The 17,916-nt window shown below is 44.9% G+C and overlaps 1 protein-coding gene across 1 annotated transcript in view; it reads left to right on the top strand.

Annotated features, from left to right (window-relative positions):
• Positions 1 to 17,916, top strand: part of RCOR1 (REST corepressor 1) — a 125,083-nt gene that overhangs the window by 51,005 nt on the left and 56,162 nt on the right. The window lies entirely within an intron of this gene.

Genomic DNA, 17,916 nt, shown 5'->3' on the forward strand with positions numbered 1-17,916 from the left:
GTTCCGAGCATGGTTGCCAGGTGTCTGGTTTTTGACCAGAACACCCGGTCGAAAAGGGACCCTGGCGGCTCTGGCCATCACAGCTGACTGGGCTGTTAAGTCTGGTTGGTGGCACTGGCAGGCTCCCTACCTGGCTGCATGCGGCTCCCGGAAGCGGACAGCATGTTACGCCGGCTCTTAGGCATAGCAGTGGCCACAGGGACTCTGCGTGCTGCCCCCGCCCCGAGCGGCAGCTCCCCAGCTCCCATTGGCTGCAGTTCCCGGCCATTGGAAGCTGCAGAGCCACTACTCAGGGTGGGGGCAGTGTGCAGAGTCCCCTGGCCCCTCTGCCTAGGAGCTGGCAGGACATGCCGGCTGCTTCCGGGAGCCCACACCCCTCACCTGCTCCTGCGCCCCAACTCCCTGCCCCAGCCCTGAGCCCCCTTCCGAAGCCCATACCCTACACCCAAACTCCCTCCCGGAGCCCGAACCCCCTCCCATACCTCAACCCCCTGCCCCAGCCCTGAACCCCACATTTCTGGCCCCACCCAAGAGCCTGTGCCCTCTGCCTGGAGCTCCCTCCTGCACCAACCCCCTTCCCCAGCTTGGATGCTCCTCCTGCAGCCCAAACTCCTCACCCCCATTGGCACCCCAGAACCTGCACCCCCAGCCAGAGCTCTCACCCCCTCCTGCACCCAACCCCCTGCCCCAGCCTGGTGAAAATGAGCTAGTGAACGAGGGTGGGGGAGAGTGAGGGAGGGGAATGGAGTGAGCTGGGGTGGGGCAGGGGGTGGGGCAAGGGTGTTAGATTTTCTGCCATTAAAGAGTTGGTAGCCCTAATTCCAAGCGGCCATGGTGCTGGCCATGGCGAGGGGATGGATCGCGGTCTCACCTCCTGCAATGTCTCCCCTGGGGTAGTGGGGGGCACTGTGGGGTGGGCCAGGGCTCCAAATCGCCATGTTCACAGTCCCGTTCTCACCCCCCATCCCCCCCGCCACACACACACACTGGCCAATCAGGAAGTGAGCCGGTCCACAATCCCTGCCCTGGGCAGACTGGGCTGAACCAGCTGGCACTATACGGTGAGACATGCAGCCTTACTCCAGGGGATAAGACTGTCCTGGCACCTCTCTGCCCCACTCCTAGGATGGGACCGTCCTGTTAACCCCCATGAGCAGCCACGTCTGTCTTCTAGCTTTTGGAAAAATCACAGTATTGGGCTAACTTCCTGGTTTCCTTGCAGTCCACGCAATGATGATTTACACAGGGCCTCAGTAATTGTACTTCCTCACAGAAGTGTTGTGAGGGTAAATGCATCAAAAGTTGTGAGGTGCTCAGGTCCTATGGTGCTGGGGGCATTGGAGTACCTTAGTTAGATGTTTCCAACAGTCCTAGTTAGGTTTGTTTGGGTGAACCCGTGTGCCTGTCAGAAGCCGCATTGATTACAGTGGAGCCTGGAAGATGTCAGGTTGCTGGACAGGATCTTGTGTAAGCATCTCCTGTGCTGGTGCTTCCTCTAATTTAGTATGTTAGGCCTTAGTACTGTAATTTGCCCACCTGCTATCCTCAAAAGAGCCAAAATCTCAACCCCATTTACCGTTTGGTTTTTTAATTATTATTGTGGGACATCGATACCTATCCTGAAAATTAGGCTGTTGCTCAGCTTTTATAGTTTTATTCTGCGCAGAATGATTTTGTTTTTACTGTACTAGTGCTATGCTGTGAATATCGGTTTATCATGTACTTTGCCCTTGGACTTTTGGGGACAAATTTTGTTAAACTGAGATACCACAGAATGTTCTGTACTAGCACACTTCATTGCTATTGTTTGGTGAAGCTACAGTAGTACCATCAGTGTCATGTTCTATAAAGCAGGATTGCTGCTATTGGAAGGCTCAGAAGGAATAGCTCGCCCTGATTTGTCTGAAGTTTAAAGCGAGCTCAGGAAACTTTATTTTCCATCTAAATTGGACTCCAATTCCTTGCTATTTGGATCTGACCACCCATCAGTAAGGATTTTGAAACACTGAACATTTCTTTCTAGTTATCTTTGCCAAGCAAGTATCTGCATTTTATAACAACGCTGGCATTTTCCAGAGACTTACTTAGAGTTCCACAAATCAACACAAGCTGTCTTAAAGGGAGGCAGGCATGCTAACAAGTGTATTTTAGCACCACCTCTTCCCAAAAAGCAAAACAAATTGATTGCTTTGTAAACACTTCAGACTACGGAAACTTTTTATGCTGTTTCTTACACTGGGCAACTGAAACAGGCCAGCGGGTTCCATTTCAAGATGTAGTAACGCTGTAGTTCGTTTGCACACACTAGCACGATGCTGCGATACTTGGGTTGCAACTACTTGCGTGGGACTGTAAAGGCGAAACCAACTTAGCTGAAGTTTTCAAATAAATTGTGGACACATTCCTGTTGATAACTAGGTTTTGCGCTTCCTCATCAAGGCTGTGGGATGTAGGATGCTTCTCTGCTGTCCCAGGGTGAATAGAAATTTTTCTCTGGCAAGAGCTGAGCCAGAAACCCTCCCCGGAGGAGAGGGAAGGAGAAGGAAGTAGCTGCTCCTTTAACAGGAAGGGGGGAGAGAGCTGGAGACAGGCTTGCATTTGGGCCCCTCTGATTCCTTCCCTGCAGGGAAGGACAGTAGAATGGCCCACCTGGAGAAGAGCAGAAGGGGAGAAGAATGACAGAAGAGGCCCTTTCGTTAGTGGGTAGGAAGGGGAGAGAGGCGACCAGAGGATTTACTACATAAAGGAGCCAAGACTTTATGAACACAGGGACATGTCCAGTTTGGAGGCTGTCAGATTATTTGGGGGGGTGGGAAAGCAGAATTGATAGGGTGTGCTGGGGAAGGACAGGAAGAAGGTTTCTTGTCTTTACTTCCTTATTGATAAGTCTTACCAACAGTTAAACTGGCCTGGTGGCACAGGTATCTTTACCTGCCCCATTGGGCTGTGTTCTTATGTGAGTGATAACTGATGAAGAAATTGCAAGACCCATGCTTGTTGTCATATCTTCCTTACTCACTTGTATGACTAGATTGCCTGCAGGATTGGATCCTAACTCTGTTGTTGTTGTTTTTTAATGGCACGGAAATGGGAGGGAGAACACTTGTTGTGTGGGGTCCCTCTTCTTGAAGAAAGGGAATAGAAGCAACTCTTAGATTATTTGGAGTTCACGTTTATTAATTTATCAACTGGCTTTTAAAATACTTCTGATTAAAAATGAATTCTGACTTGATTTCCTGAACAGTTCTTCTAAATTACAGTAATACACCTCTACCCCGATATAACGCTGTCCTCAGGAGCCAAAAAATCTTACTGTGTTATAGGTGAAACCGCGTTATATTGAACTTGCTTTGATCCGCCGGAGTGCGCAGCCCCGCCCCCCCAGAGCGCTGCTTTATCGCGTTATATCCGAATTCGTGTTATATCGGGGTAGAGGTGTAATTATGGTGTGACTGTTGGGTATGGTTTGCTTTGCATTGAAAGTGGCAGGGGTATAGGTAGAGGGGAGCCTTCAGTGCAGTTAGTGGAGTTCTGCCCCATGGTGAGAGGCAAGGCAGAAGCATGTGGGTAGTTGCATACTGAAATGTGTGTTGTAAGTTTGTACATAAGTGTGGTTGACTGTACAATGAAGCACATGGTTGTTTCAGTAAACAGTTGCTCACGAGTCCTTTCTTTAATAAAAACAAACAAACAAACAAAAAACTAAAAGGAATTTAAATGGACTGTGTTACTCTTAAACTTTAAACAGCATTCAGGGTTTTTGTAAAAACAAGCTTTTATAAAGCCCAGCAAACATTTCCACTCTACAGTTTTTTTTGTTTTTTTTTAAATCCAGTGCTTCCGTTCTCTTTAAACATCAAACAAACAAAACCTCCCAACCCGGTTCCTTTTGGTTTGAAATTCTGGTTGCCTGGACAAAGGCTTGCCTTCAGTAGGATTTTAATTTGAGTTAATACATTTTTATGTAATGAAGATGAAGCAATTGTAGCTGTCACAGGACTTAACAGATTGTGTTTATACTCCCCCCATAGGGAATAACTTGACCTGTTATGGGAAAGTATAAACTCAACCTGCTGACTCATGTGACAACTACAATTGCCTTGTCATGACTAAAAGTTAAGTTAAAATCTTAGTAAAGAACACACTTGGTGTGCATGAAGACAAGGCCTGAGAAAGTGTAAATAGTGTTAACTTGGGGCTTTTCTACACAAGGAGACTACTGCAAAATAAGCTAGGGTGTGATTTTTTTTTTTTTTTTTTTTTTAAAGGCAGAAGATATTCTGCATTGGCTCCTCATGTGTACATGGATTAATCTAAACCACAAAAAGACACACTGTGTGTGGAATAAATGTCTACATGGAGGACATACAGAGAAGCTACTCAGGGCTATTTCCCTATGTCAGGGGTGGCCAACTTGCGCCTGAGAAGGAGACAGAATTTACCTATGTACATTGCCAAAGAGCCTCAGTAATACATCAGCAGCCCCGCTGATCAGCACCTCCCCCTCCTTTCCCATGCTTCCTGTCGCATGCAGGAGGCTCTGGGGGGAGGGGGAGGAGTGAGCGCATGGCAGGCTCAGGGAAGGGGGCAGGAAGGAACGGGGGCCTTGGGGGAAGGGGGGAAGTAGGGGCAGGGCCTGTGGCAGAGTCAGGGGTTGAGTAGTGAGCACCCCCCCCAACACCCCCCGCCCCCAGCACACTAGAAAGTTGGCATCTGTAGCTCCAGCCCCGGAGTTGGTGCCTATGCAATGAGCCACATATTAACTTCTGAAGAGTCACATGCAGCTCTGGAGCCACAGGTTGGCCACCCCTGCCCTATGTAGACCTGCCTTCACACTTTTCAGCACTAGTATAGATGGGTTTTACAGCCTTTAAAAAATGTTAGTGGGTTGTTAGTAGCTAGGGTTGACCATGTCTTTTTGAAAAGTTAAACTCAGTCTGCATTTAAAAACACCCCAGACGCTGCACCACTAAAAACCTGAAAGTGAAACTGGCCATCAACAAAACTGAAACTGACATCATTAATTTCCTCAGTTTGAGGAAAAAATTGATCCAAAATAATAACCAAGTCTGGGGTTTTAAAAATATTTAACTTCAGATAATCTAAGTTTTAGTGACATGGATAAGGAAATGTATCTGTTTACAGCTTATGACTTTTAAGTGAATAGGTGCCTTGTTGGTGTATGAACAATACATAAATGTGACTATGGCTGAGACATGTCCAAAAATTAGGAAATCCAAAATTAGGGCTCTAACAAATAGCAAAACTGTAAGCAGATGTCCTACAATAATGTATCATGTGGCACAGTTTTGTGGAAGATGGCTGCTGCATGGTGATTAGAATATTACTGGATTTTCTGAATGCTGTGCACTAAAATTCATGGGTGCATTAAATTATGACCTAGTCCTGAAATGAGCTGTGTGTAGGTACAGGGGTCTGCCTGTGCAGAGTTCACTGCAGATTTCAGGCCAGTTCTGTGTATGTATAAAATATAAACCTATATTTTCTGTGTATAAAGCCCACTCACTTATAGTTGATCAAACAGCTGCTATGGCTGCACATTGGTGCCACCTGCCTGCAGAAAAGAAGGAGTGGATTCATAAAGCAAAAAAATCAAGGCGCTGCCTCAAAATGGTAACACTGTTTAAGCTGCATTTGACTGTGAGCAAATCGAGATACTTTTTTTTGTTTGGGGTGGGTTTTTTTTTATTTGTTTGCACTTTAATCAGCTTCCTCCAACTATCAAACTAAAAAAAAGTAGCATCTTGCATCAGATAATTAAAAAAACTAAATACATTAAATTCAGCCTAGATTTGGGTTGAACTTCTTCATTCTTAGTAATGGAATAGTGTCTCTTTTACTGAGCTCATTTTCCTTCAGCTCTTTTAATGTTCTTCCTTTAGAAGTGCAAAATGACCTCCTTAACCCATGCTGGATGATTACTCTTTAACTCAGTAACTTTTAAAGCAATATTTTCACACACTCTTAATGGTTATTACATCAACCTCTGGGTTTGTAGTACAGCTCCTTCATTTACTCCTGTGGTGTAGGGTGCTGCTTTTATATATAGAAATCTAAATAGTAGCTTCTGTTTCACGGGTGGATACAAATTTGCCCTCAGCACTTTATTTGCATATAGATTATAGTGCCAATCAGGTGTAGCTATGTATAGGAAGAGCTAACTGCTGCTTAATTTATAACTTTTTTTAATTAAAAAGTCCCCTGACTTACTGGTTTTTGGTCTAGAAATGTTCTGCTGCATTTAACACTACTACAGTATGTACAAAACTACTTCATCAAGATACTAGCTGTTAAATCTCGGCAGTCCTGCTGAAATAGAAATGAAAGGGGGTCACAAGCATAATCTGCTGACCAAGAATAAGTCACATGCACAAGGAAGCAGACGTGTAGCCGAGCACTGCTTTGAATTTCATTGGATCATTGCCTGAGACCGTTAACGCTAGCAAGAGGGAAAGAGGATGGGGAAACCTTTCTCCTGTTTTAATTGTTCTCAAAATGGTTTGAATTCTTTTGCATCACCGCAACTTTTGTTAAAGCTAATTCTTGTTGAAGTGCAGTACCACTCTGAAGTCAGTAATGCTGATTTAACTGGGCAATAATATTGAGTTTAAAATGGTCTCTTTTGAAATGATTGGAGCCAAGGCAGACTTTTTTTTCTATTATATATCATGGATGTAGACAAGTTTGTGTGTGTATATGGAGGAGGGAGTTGCCCAGTCAAAAAATGTAAGGATTTAATTAATAAATTAGAAAATGCTGGGTTTGGAACAGAAGCATGTTTATATCACTTTATTTAAAAAGTGGCTATATTTAGTGGAGGTATGCAACTTCTCATGGAAAGCAGTATTTAACAGCTTTTATTTCCTTTAACTCTAGTCCCCATTAAAAAAAAGTCTATACCCCTATTATAATAAAACATCAAAACATTAATTACTGCCAGATATGACAGAGGCTCACTAAATGCTGTTGCTAGTTATTTAGTAGTCTTTTGAGCGTTGGAATCTCACCATCAATACTTGGAGGATTTCAGGTTTGTACTGCACATAAACTTAAGTAATTCAACAAAGTTCAGTGGTGGTGCTGAAAGCCTTTCATGTTGTTCTCTAACAATAGATACTGTGACCTCCATGTCTGCAGAATTCCAGTACTTTAGGGAACAGTGAAATTTACTAACTGCAGATCTGGTTATATCTAGGCTGGTAGCAAGGTGCTTCTGAGTAATGCCACTGCAGGTAAACTCCATAGCTCTCTGCACAGTAGTGACCTCCACAGGAGGCAAAAAAAAAAAAAAAAATAGAGGACTGGATCACCCTTGTAGCAGTAAAGCCCACAGGAGGTGTAAGGCAGAAGGAAACTTGGAGGATCCGCTTGACAGAAATCCTCCCCGATCGTTACAGATGGTGGTGGGGTGTGTCCTGGGAGTACCTGCAGGTGACTGGGACCAGCTGCACAATATGGCTAGTAAGCATTCTTCCCTCTCTTCCCCCACTAATGACTGTAGCTGTTCCAAGTCTTGCCCTTGTTTGGGGAGGGGGCGGAAGGGTATTTCTGTTCTGTAGATGAGGCTTCATGGGAAAGCTGTAATAGAGCTCTAGGCTGTTGATCCTTTTCCAGGTAACATCTGTTGGGGGGGGGTGTGTGTGTGTGCAAATTTCCCCTCCCCGCACACTTGCATAGGTCCTGGACTGCACAACCCTGGTGGTGGGGGGCAGAAAGGAGGGGCACTGATGCAGAAGATGGGCTTTCTGCATATGGATCATGGTGACATGACCCGAAGTGACTGTAATGCATTGTTACACTGCCTGTAGAACACACACATGCTATATTTTTCTCAGTCCTTGAGTGAACTCTAACAAGGAATCGATGATTCAACCCATCTCATATCACTTGGTGTCAACTTAGATGTATTCATGTTGATTAGAATCTGCTGGATAACTTAATATTCTATCACACACTGCATATACCTGACTCCAGTGACAGCAGAACTAGCATTTTCTTAAGAAAATAGGAAATTGCAGTATCTGTTGGAGAACTCTTATTTAAGATCTAATATTGTGTATGTGACTAGCTAGCCTGTGTGTTTGGCATGAGGTACTTTTAATAGCAGCCACACATTGCTCACTTAGTTTCTGCAAAGCATCTTGATTACATTTAAGGGCCTGATCCTGCTGTCCACTAAGTAAATGGCAAAACTCCCATTGACTTCAATGGGAGAAGGACTGGACCTTATATTCGTTAGTATGTAGGTGTCTTGGGATGAAAGTCCGTTTCAGGCAGATGGCTAACGAAAAAGTCCTTCACATTGTTGAAGGCACAGTGTTGCTCAACAGATTCTACCCTGAAGAGGCTCCCACACTTGGTGAGATCAGTAGGGGCAGGACTGAGAACCTCCATTGCACTGCTTTGTAGGAGCTCCTTGTACCCCAGTGGGGGGTGTGGCATGACCAAGGGCCAACTGGGGATCCCCTCGCTTCTGCACTATATATACATAGGGATGCACATGTCTTGTGGAGTGGGTCTGATATTTTTTGGGGATGAGGAAATTATTCATGCCCCCCCACCCCGTTACCTTCTCCGAACCTTCTGCACCAAGCCTGGTTATTCAGGTCTGGGGAGTGTTTTTCCAGAAGGGTTTAAGCAGTGGGGAGAAGAGGGCTAACACCCTTCTGTCTAGCTCTTTAGTATCCAAATGAAAACTGGCCAACTGTACGGCTGGTGGCCCCAGAAGAGTTAGAAAATGGGGATGAGTCTGCCCTGTTGTCACCCTCATAGCAGGGAAATAATACAAACTTGAAGGACTGAATGGGCCATTATCCAGTGTTGTTGTTGTAGCCGAGTCAGTCCCAGAATATTAGAGACTTGGTGGGTGAGGCAATATCTGTTATTGGACCAAGGTCTATTGGTGAGAGAAACAAGCTTTCGAGCCACACAGGGGTCCTCTTCAGGACTGGGAAGCTGTATAAACTCGAAAGCTTGTCTCTCTCACCAACAGAAGTTTGTCCAATAAAAGATATTGCCTCATCCACCTTGTCTCTCCGAATGGGCCAAGACAGTTTACAATTAGTCTTCTGGTGTGTCTGGTGTAAGACTGGTTCCTTCCCCAGCACCCAGACCACCCCCCCCCACCACACCCAAACCCCTGTGAGCCCCAACAACCTTCACCTGGAACCCTCCCTCCCCCCGCCAATGAGCCTCTGTGCATCCAGATCCCCCAACCTAGACCCCCCCCCCACTGAGCTGCCTGCACTCAGATTGTCCTACACAGAATCCTCTCACCCCACACCTGGATCCGTCCACACTGAGCCCCTCCACACTTGGATCCTGCCTGTTTGAGCCTACCTGTCCCACCCCTGGTGCATCTGACACAGAGGGGCAGGGCTCCAGGGTGTTTCTGGGGCAGGCCCAGGCCTTGTGCTATGTCCGGGTCGGGTGCAGCCTCACCACTGAGTCCGTGTCCTGGGGGTGGGGTGGGGTGGGGCTGCAGGGTGATCTTCCACCTTCGTGCAGCCAGTGGCCTGTGCTCCCTACTGCCATGCTGGAGCATCTTTGTTTGTTTGTTTGTTTGTTTGTTGACAAATAAAACTTGCAGAATTTAAAATTTTTTGGTGCAGAATGCCCCCAGGAGTAGCTCCTGCTTTGCACCTTCAGACTGCACTGCTGTCTTGCATGCCATGCGTGCTGATAGCAGTGAGCTAGTGGAGACAGGAAGGGAAGCCTGACCACACCTGAACTAGGAACAAACAGAAAACACAAAGAAAAGCAAAGGCAAAAAATGCAAACAGCCAGCATAAACTAATAAACAGCTTGCTTTGTTCCAACGATATAGCTGCCTCACCCAGAAAGCTGTGCCACTGCTGAGAATCTACAGTAGGGCTGCATTGCTCCGTTGGGAACAGGTGGTGATTTATGACTCATGGGAGTGGTGATGTTTGGGACTATGCCGGGGTGGCTGGATGCAGCAGCAGGCCCTTCTGCTGCGGATAGAGGAAGGACTCTGGCTCCTACTTGCCTCAAGCTCAGCAATGGTGGTAGGCGGCGGGGAGGGCAACAAGGTGCAAAGGCCCTGATATGAACAACGCTTGGGAGAAGGGCGAATTGGGGCTCTTCTCTTCCCCCTCCGTAACACTAGGAATCTAGCAACTGTGATTGAGACTCACTCTCAGGTAGTGATGTATTGGGTGTCTGTATGCAACTCAACTACTTTGTCAGCATTTAAATAGGATAGCTGAAAATGCAGGGCTCAGTCTTATAACTGAATTTCAGCACTTTCTCGTCTGCTATTGTCAAAACACAGCTTGAAACAGTTTAACTGAAACTGGTGTAAAACCCATTGATTAAAAATGTGTTTAGTTGCGAACCCTTGCGTGGACACTTGTATAGCTGTTTAAAACTGATTATATTGGTTTAGCTTGGACATTTAAACTTACAGGTTTCAACTGCTATAAACCAAATGTAAGTCAATGTAAGAGTGTCAATGCGCAAAGCCGCACAAGTGTCCTAAAACCAGCTTTAATTAAAGGGATGATTTTAATGAAACGTCATGTGCCAGGGTTAGCTCTTTGGCGGAATACCCTGTCAAAGCACTGAATTAGGTGCAAGGGGGGCTTAGTTTCCCTCCAACATGGGTGGGTCTTAGGGCTTGCCTGTGCATAGAAATATACCAAAATAACAATTCCAAAATAGTTATTCTAGATTGTGCACACATGGGGGTTATCTTGAAATAACTGTTCTGGAATAATATCCGTACATTTCCAAGCATAGACAAGCGCTTGAACTGCTCTTAGCTGTGTCACTTGTTATAGTGGAGGATGGGGTGGGTGGCAGAGGAAATGGGGGATGATTGGGGTGGTGGGGAACCTTTTTATTCTCATGTTCTCCTCTCTTGTTTAAGGCTGCTGGACAGGCTGGGTCCTGGTAGGAGATGTCATTCACAGCCCCATTTCTCAAGGCAATATCTAGGGGCCAGAGGGGAGTTGTACCTGACATAAGGGAATAATAGAAATGTGGGACTGGAAGGGAACTTGATAGATCATCTAGTCCAGTCCCCTGCACTGAGGCTGGACTAAGTATTATATAGACCAGTGATACTCAATTAGATCTACTTGCGGGCTGACTCGACAATTTTATGACAAGAGGTGGGCCATTTGCGCAGAAGGTTGACAAAATAATAATAATAACCCCTTCAGCTGCCAATAAATAAAGATTTTGATTGCAACATAAGTGTTAGTGTTTCTATCTTTTAACAAAGTTTATAAATCAGCATTATTACCTGGGTTTGTGGCAATCTCTAATAGGAGAGGGGACATCAACGATCTCTGGCAAGCTTTGTGAAGAGTGGTTTGTAGGAGGTCCAGGCAAGGCACATGCACTGGTGAAGATGCTCATCTGTCAAGCGATTGTGGTGGTTTTAAAAAAAAAAATGTTCATGGTAGAAAACCCAGATTCGCAGTGGTACGTTGATCCGAACATTGTTAAAAGACAGATGGCTGGATTCTGGTTATTGGTCAGCATACTGAGTCCAGAAATCGCTAAGTCCCACTTCTCTGAATTTTGCCTCCAAGACATCTGAGCTCTAGAGCCTTACAATTTCTAATTGAGAAGCACCTTCATCAATTGAATCAAGAATGTTCTTTGCTTCAGAAGGGCAAAGTCTATTGGCAAAGACAACAAACAAGTAAAAACAAATCCTTTGGAATTGTAAACTTCTCAATCAGATTGTTTGGGAATTCTTGCAGCGTTTTCAGCGAAGTTTCATCTGTAGTTTCACAGGAAATGTAGGAAAGTACATCATCTTTCCTGTTAAGTCTGTCTGAAAGATTTCAAGATTCCTCTGAAAGGCGCACACTTTTTCAAACCCATCCCCAACACTTCCTGCCCAGCCTTGGAACTAAAATTTAGGGGAATTGATGTGACCAGTAATATCACACAGATTGACATAGAGGGGAAATCATTCATAAATTCCAGGAACTTGCAAACCTTGTTTGTCTTGTGGTTTTGAAAGAAAGTCTGAAGCGCACAAAACCTCTCTAACACACACACCTGCTACTTAACCAGTGAACATCATTGTGCTGCAACAGGTCACTCGCTATATTTGGTTGAAACATCTTGTAAAGAGCTTTAAAAAGCCACTGTTGCAAGCTAGAAGTTGAGCATATGTAGTTCACAAATCTCATCAGAATACCCATTGTTTTTTCATGTCCCCAGACAACTTACTGCACAGGACAGTCTCTGGTGAATGATGCAGTGAAGTGTATTTAATGAAGGGTGTAATGTTGCCAAATGTGAAGCAAAGCCCTTCTCTTTTTTTCCTGTCATGGAGGGACCTCCATTTGTAACAAGCAAGTTTATTTTCTGCAGATCTAAAGCATTTTTTTCAAAAAATCCATTTACCTTTTCAAAAATGATCTCTCCTGTGGTGTAGGTTTCTAATGGTGGTATTAAACATAAAAATTCTTCCTTGAAAATTTCACCATCATAAAATCTAACAAACAGCAATAGCTGGGCAGTGCCACTTAAATCGCTTGATGCATCCACTGCCAGAGACATTTTTGTTTTGTTTTGTTTTGTTGTTTAAATTGGACAGCAGTGCTGATAAACTGTCCTCGTAAACTACCTCCAATCTTTGTGCTGCCATGGAATCAGAGGGGAACTTGCTTCACACGGTTCACAATATCATCTTTGTTTTTATGTCCAGCAAAAAGCTCCTCCAGTATTTCTGATGTGCAGTTGTTCACAAGCTCAGCATCCAGGAAAGGCTTTCTCTTTTTAGCTAGTACCAACAGTATCTGAAGAGAAGCAGCTGTTACATTGTTCTGCACAGTCATTGATATTGTGAGGAGACTTTTGAAGTGTGATACGAAGACTTCAGATGTTCAATTTTTTGTCACGTCTTGCAACACTGCCAGGATGGCCATGTTGAGTGTTACTGTGCTTTGATTCAAAGTGGCACCTCGCACTGATGACTTTACAGATGGATACAGTGGTTTGGCACATTAGACACAAGTGTTGCGTTTAAATGAGGTGGGCTAATAAAAAAAAATCCACTGTCCAGCTTGGGTGAAAAGCTCAGTTTTTGCTGTCAACTTTGCGACGTTCACTCACATTGGCATTCATTTTTGGCTCCATTGCCATCACTGATGAAAAATGGGCAGTGTCCTAGCTCAGTCGTAGCCGGTGCTATCGCAAGAACTTAAGATCCAGCAGTAAATTACTTACTAAGGAAGTCATAGGCAAATGATAGGCTGTGCACCACTGTTCATGAATATACACCTCTACCCTGATACAATGCAACCCGATATAACACAAATTCGGATATAACGCGGTAAAGCAGCACTCCGGGGGGGCAGGGCTGCGCATTCCGGCGGATCAAAACAAGTTCGATATAACACGGTTTCACCTATAACGCGGTAAGTTTTTTTTTTTTTTTTTTTTTTTTTTTTCCCGAGGACAGCGTTATATCGAGGTAGGGGTGTAATTGTAAACATTTGTTGAGGTGAGTTGATTGGCCACACGGGAAGCCTTGGTGGGCCACATTTGGCCCATGGGCCGCCTATTGAGTATCTAGACCATTCTTGACAGGTATCTGTCAAAACCTCCAATGACAGAGATCCCACAACTTCCCTAGGTAATTTGTTCCAGTGCTTAACTACCCTGGCAGTTCGAACGTTTTTTCCTAATGTCCAACCTAAACCGCCCTTGCTGCAATTTAAGCCCATTATTTCTTGTCCTGTCCTCAGTGGTTAAGGAGAACAATTTATCACCCTCTTTTCAAGAATGTAAAAGGTTATAGACTGTCTCTTCTCAAGACTAAACAAACCCAGTTTATTCAAGCTTCCCTCATAGGTCATGCTTTCTAGACTTTTAATCATTTTGTTGCTCTCCTCTGGACTTTCTCCAATTTGTCCACATCGTTCCTGAAGCGTGGCACCCAAAACTGGACACAGTATTTGAGACCTTGTCAGTGCTGAATAGGGTAGAAGAATTACTTCTCATGTCTTGCTTGCAATACTCCTAATACACCCCAGAAAGATGTTTGCGTGGTTTTTTCCCCCCAACAATATTATATTGTTGAATCCTATCTAGTTTGTGATCCACTATAGCCCCCAGATCCTGTACTGCAGTACTCTTTCCTAGGCAGTCATTTCCCATTTTGTATTTGTGCAATTGATTGTCCGTTCCTAAGTATAGTACTTGCATTTGTCCTTACTGAATTTCATCCTGTTTATTTCAGACTATTTCTTCAGTTTCTCAAGATCATTTTGAATTTTAACCCTGTCCTCCAAATCACTTGCAACCCCTCCTAGCTTGGTATCTTCTGCAAACTTTAAGTGTACTCTCTACACCATTATCCAAATGATTCATGAAGATATTGAATAGAACCAGACCAAGGACAGATCCCTGTGGGACCCCTCTCGTTATGCCCTTCCAGCTTAATTGTGAACCATAGCTAACTACCTTCTGAGTACGCTTTTCTAACCAGTTGTGCACCCACCTTATTGTAGGTTTGTCTAGGCCAGAGGTTTTCAGACTTTTTTTTTTTGAGCTGAGCCCCCCTTTGTATTAGTTTTTGGTTGCGCCTCCCCCAACACAGACAAAAATAGACACAATATCTGCCCCTCCTCCCTCGGATTTTCAGGGTGGGGGAAGGCGCGTGGGAAGGTCTCTGGGGGCAGAGCCAGCACTGGGCATGGAGGCTGCCAGAAGCAAAAATCGGTGTGGCTGTGACGGGTGGTGCCATTGACCCACAGGCTGGGTGGCCCGCTGAGGTCAGTCAGAGGCGGCACTCCCTCCCCAAGCCCTGCCCCAGGCTGGCCTGAGCCCCACGCGTTTCCTCATGCCCTCCTAGGGGGCTGAGCCCCACAAATTGAAAACCTCTGGTCTAGGCTATATTTGGGAATGGGGTGGCAGCTTCACCCAGTGTCAGAGGGCAGGGACTCCCCCATGTGTAAACCAATATCTTGGGACCCCTTATACCTCTGTTGGGGGCAGGGTAGTCTTAACCCATCTCCCCACCTTCCCCATGTGTTAGCAGGGATACTAAATGCCCAAAGGAAAGGGGATGAGAACAGCCACTAAGATGAGCAATGGGTGTGATGGCGGTAATGTTGGAATTGGAGCCATCTCAGAGCAGTCTGGGGGGAAATCTGAGACATTGGAGAGAATATTGGGGGTTGGAAGGCTGTGGAAAGAAGGGGGTCAGACAAGGCGTCATCTGTCCCCCTCAAAAACCCATATTCATTCCCCCCCCCCCATGTCTGTCCCACCCCTTCAAAAATATCCCCACTGTTCTGCACCTTTCCCCAGCTCCTTAGTCTGTGGGCCCCATTCTGATGCCTGCCTCTCTGTGTGGGGAGGAGGGCTGAGGAGGGGGAACCAAGCTGTGCTGGACAGGCAGAGAGGGGAGATGAGAGGGTGATGCAGCTGCAGCAAAGGGGTTTAACATACAGTGTGTTCTGTGGGTGAGGTAATCCTTGCCAAGGCGCCAGATGCAAGGAAGGAGGAGAGCGTGTGTGTGTGTGGTGCGAAAGCCTTCTCCTTGTTTAAAAAAAAAAAAAAAAAAAAAACCTTAAAAGCCCCCAATCATTGTTAATTCAGAATTAGGCCTAGTCCAGTAGTTTTCAACCTTTTTTTCATATGTGGACCCCTAAAAAAATTCACATGGAGATGCAGAACCCTTTGGAAATCTTAAACCTAGTCTGCAGAGCCCCATCCATGGAGCACAGGTTGAAAACCACTGTTCTGTGGTAATGACAACCTTTCACGGACCAGTTACACACAGTCCGCAGATCCCGAGGGGTCTGCGGAACATGAGCTGAAAACCGCTGGCCTAGTCTAGACCTAATATGTAGGTCAACCCAGCTGCATCATCTGGGCTGTGAAAAATTTAATGCCCTGTGTGATGTATTTAGGTCGACCTACCCTCACTTGTAGATACAAGTAGGTTGACAGAATAACTCTTCCATTGACCTAGTTACCAGCTCTTGGAGTGGTGGATTACCTTCTTTATCGAAGGAAAAATCCCTTTCATTGACAGGAAGTGTCTGCTCTATAACAGCATAGCTGCAATACCGTAGTTGTGCTGCTACAGGTAGTGCCTCGTGCCCTTCCGTAATGTGCAGAGTGGCTAAATTTAATCTCTGAAAACCAGTAAATAAGGTATTTCCTGGTTTTCAGAGGCTTTACATTTAGCTATTCTTCACATCCTGGAGGGGCACGAGGCACCACTGGGCAATCCTTAACTCTGTTAACTAAGTTCTTTTTTTGGCATTTAAGTAACTGATTCCTGAATCCTAACTGACAAAATACAGCCTATTACATCTTTTTGGGTGTAGTTGACTGTCACTGCTTAAAGTAAATCTTAATTGGAGTCTCTCACTAGTTCTTGTGCATTTATTTGTGTATCCATAAATGGTGTGAGGTTCTCTTTAGATATAACCTCTTATGGTGGTAGGGATTTTTGTTTCCCCCCCCCGTTCTACTGTAGTAGGCTGAACAATGGGTGAGTAGAAGTGAGATGCATAATGCACTGGAGCAGTATTCTACAACCGACTGGTGTCAGGATTACCTATTTATTTACTTTCTCACAACTCCATAATCTTGATTTGTCAGGGACAGATGAGAGGGTGAGGCTTAATCCCAAACGTTTCAAGATCATAGCAAGTTTTGTTCAAAGTCCAGTTATTGTCGTTCTAAATTAAGATGTTTTTATAGTCTCTATAGAACATCCCGTCTCCACCCTGTCATTCTCCTCCAGAGAATGTTGGCTTCTCTTTTCGTGCCCCCCCCCCCCCTTTCTGCCTAATGTAGAAAGTCTCGAAAATGTGTACTGCTCACAATATTCCAAGGCAGAGTCTTCCAGATACTTGGAGTTTGAATGTGACTCGAAAGATGCAGTTGCCAATCTTCTTAAAATACTAGAGAAAAGGGTCATTAATTTCTCAGCATCTTCATGGCAGAACAGAGAGAAAATAAACTTTCTTGCATTAGTGTGCTGAGGTGTAGAGATGATGCAAATTTCAGCATCCAGACAATTGGGAGTAAAAATAATCGGTATCTTTGCATTAAATTAGAGGTTAATAACATGCGAGTTTCTAAAATGGTATTATTGGGATTTAAACTGTTACCTGAAAACATAACTTAGGTTTGTTGTCTAATGCCAAGTTCAAGAGAGGCAATGTTAAAAATCAACACAGCCTGAGTGGTCAAAACATTAAAGTTCATTGCATGCACCCACCAAATGTTTTGATGTAGTCTGACTGTTGAAGAACACGTACTTATCAGCACCAAGCTTCCAGAGACCATAACTCTCTGTCTCTGCTGCAAATGAGGTATAAAAGTCGATCCTGTTCTGACTTCACATGTGTAGTACCCTGGGGTAGGGTCTCTATTCGCTGCTTCTCATCACTAAGGGTATGTCTACATGGCAAAAAAGACATGACTCAGGCTTGTGGGGGCTCGCACTACAGGGCTAAAAATAGCAGTGTAGCTGTTCCTGCTCAGGCTCTGAAACCCAGTGACGGGGTGTGGGTCGTCTCAGAGCCTGTGCTCTAGCCCAAGTGGGAACATCTACACTGCTATTTTTAGCCCCACAGCGTGAGCCCAAGTCTGTAGAGCGGGGCTCTGAGACTCACTGATGCAGGAGGCGGTTCAGTGCAGATGTACCCTAAGACTTTCTTCTTCTGAACTTTGGTCCTGTTGTGTTTATATATTATTAATCCGATCGGGGCAGGGTATGTGTCATTCTGTATGTGAAGCATTGTAGATCTTTAGCACTCCATAGAGGTTTTGTAGTAGGAATAATAATACCCAGTACTCCACTGGTAACTAGATATGAGAGTGTTTCTCTTAACGTGATGCTGCCAGTACTAGTAATGGATTTAACTACATGTGCTGACT

This window comes from Terrapene carolina, unplaced genomic scaffold (assembly GCF_002925995.2).
Source record: "Terrapene carolina triunguis isolate 2854851 unplaced genomic scaffold, T_m_triunguis-2.0 Scaffold189, whole genome shotgun sequence".
NCBI lineage: Eukaryota > Metazoa > Chordata > Testudines > Emydidae > Terrapene > Terrapene triunguis.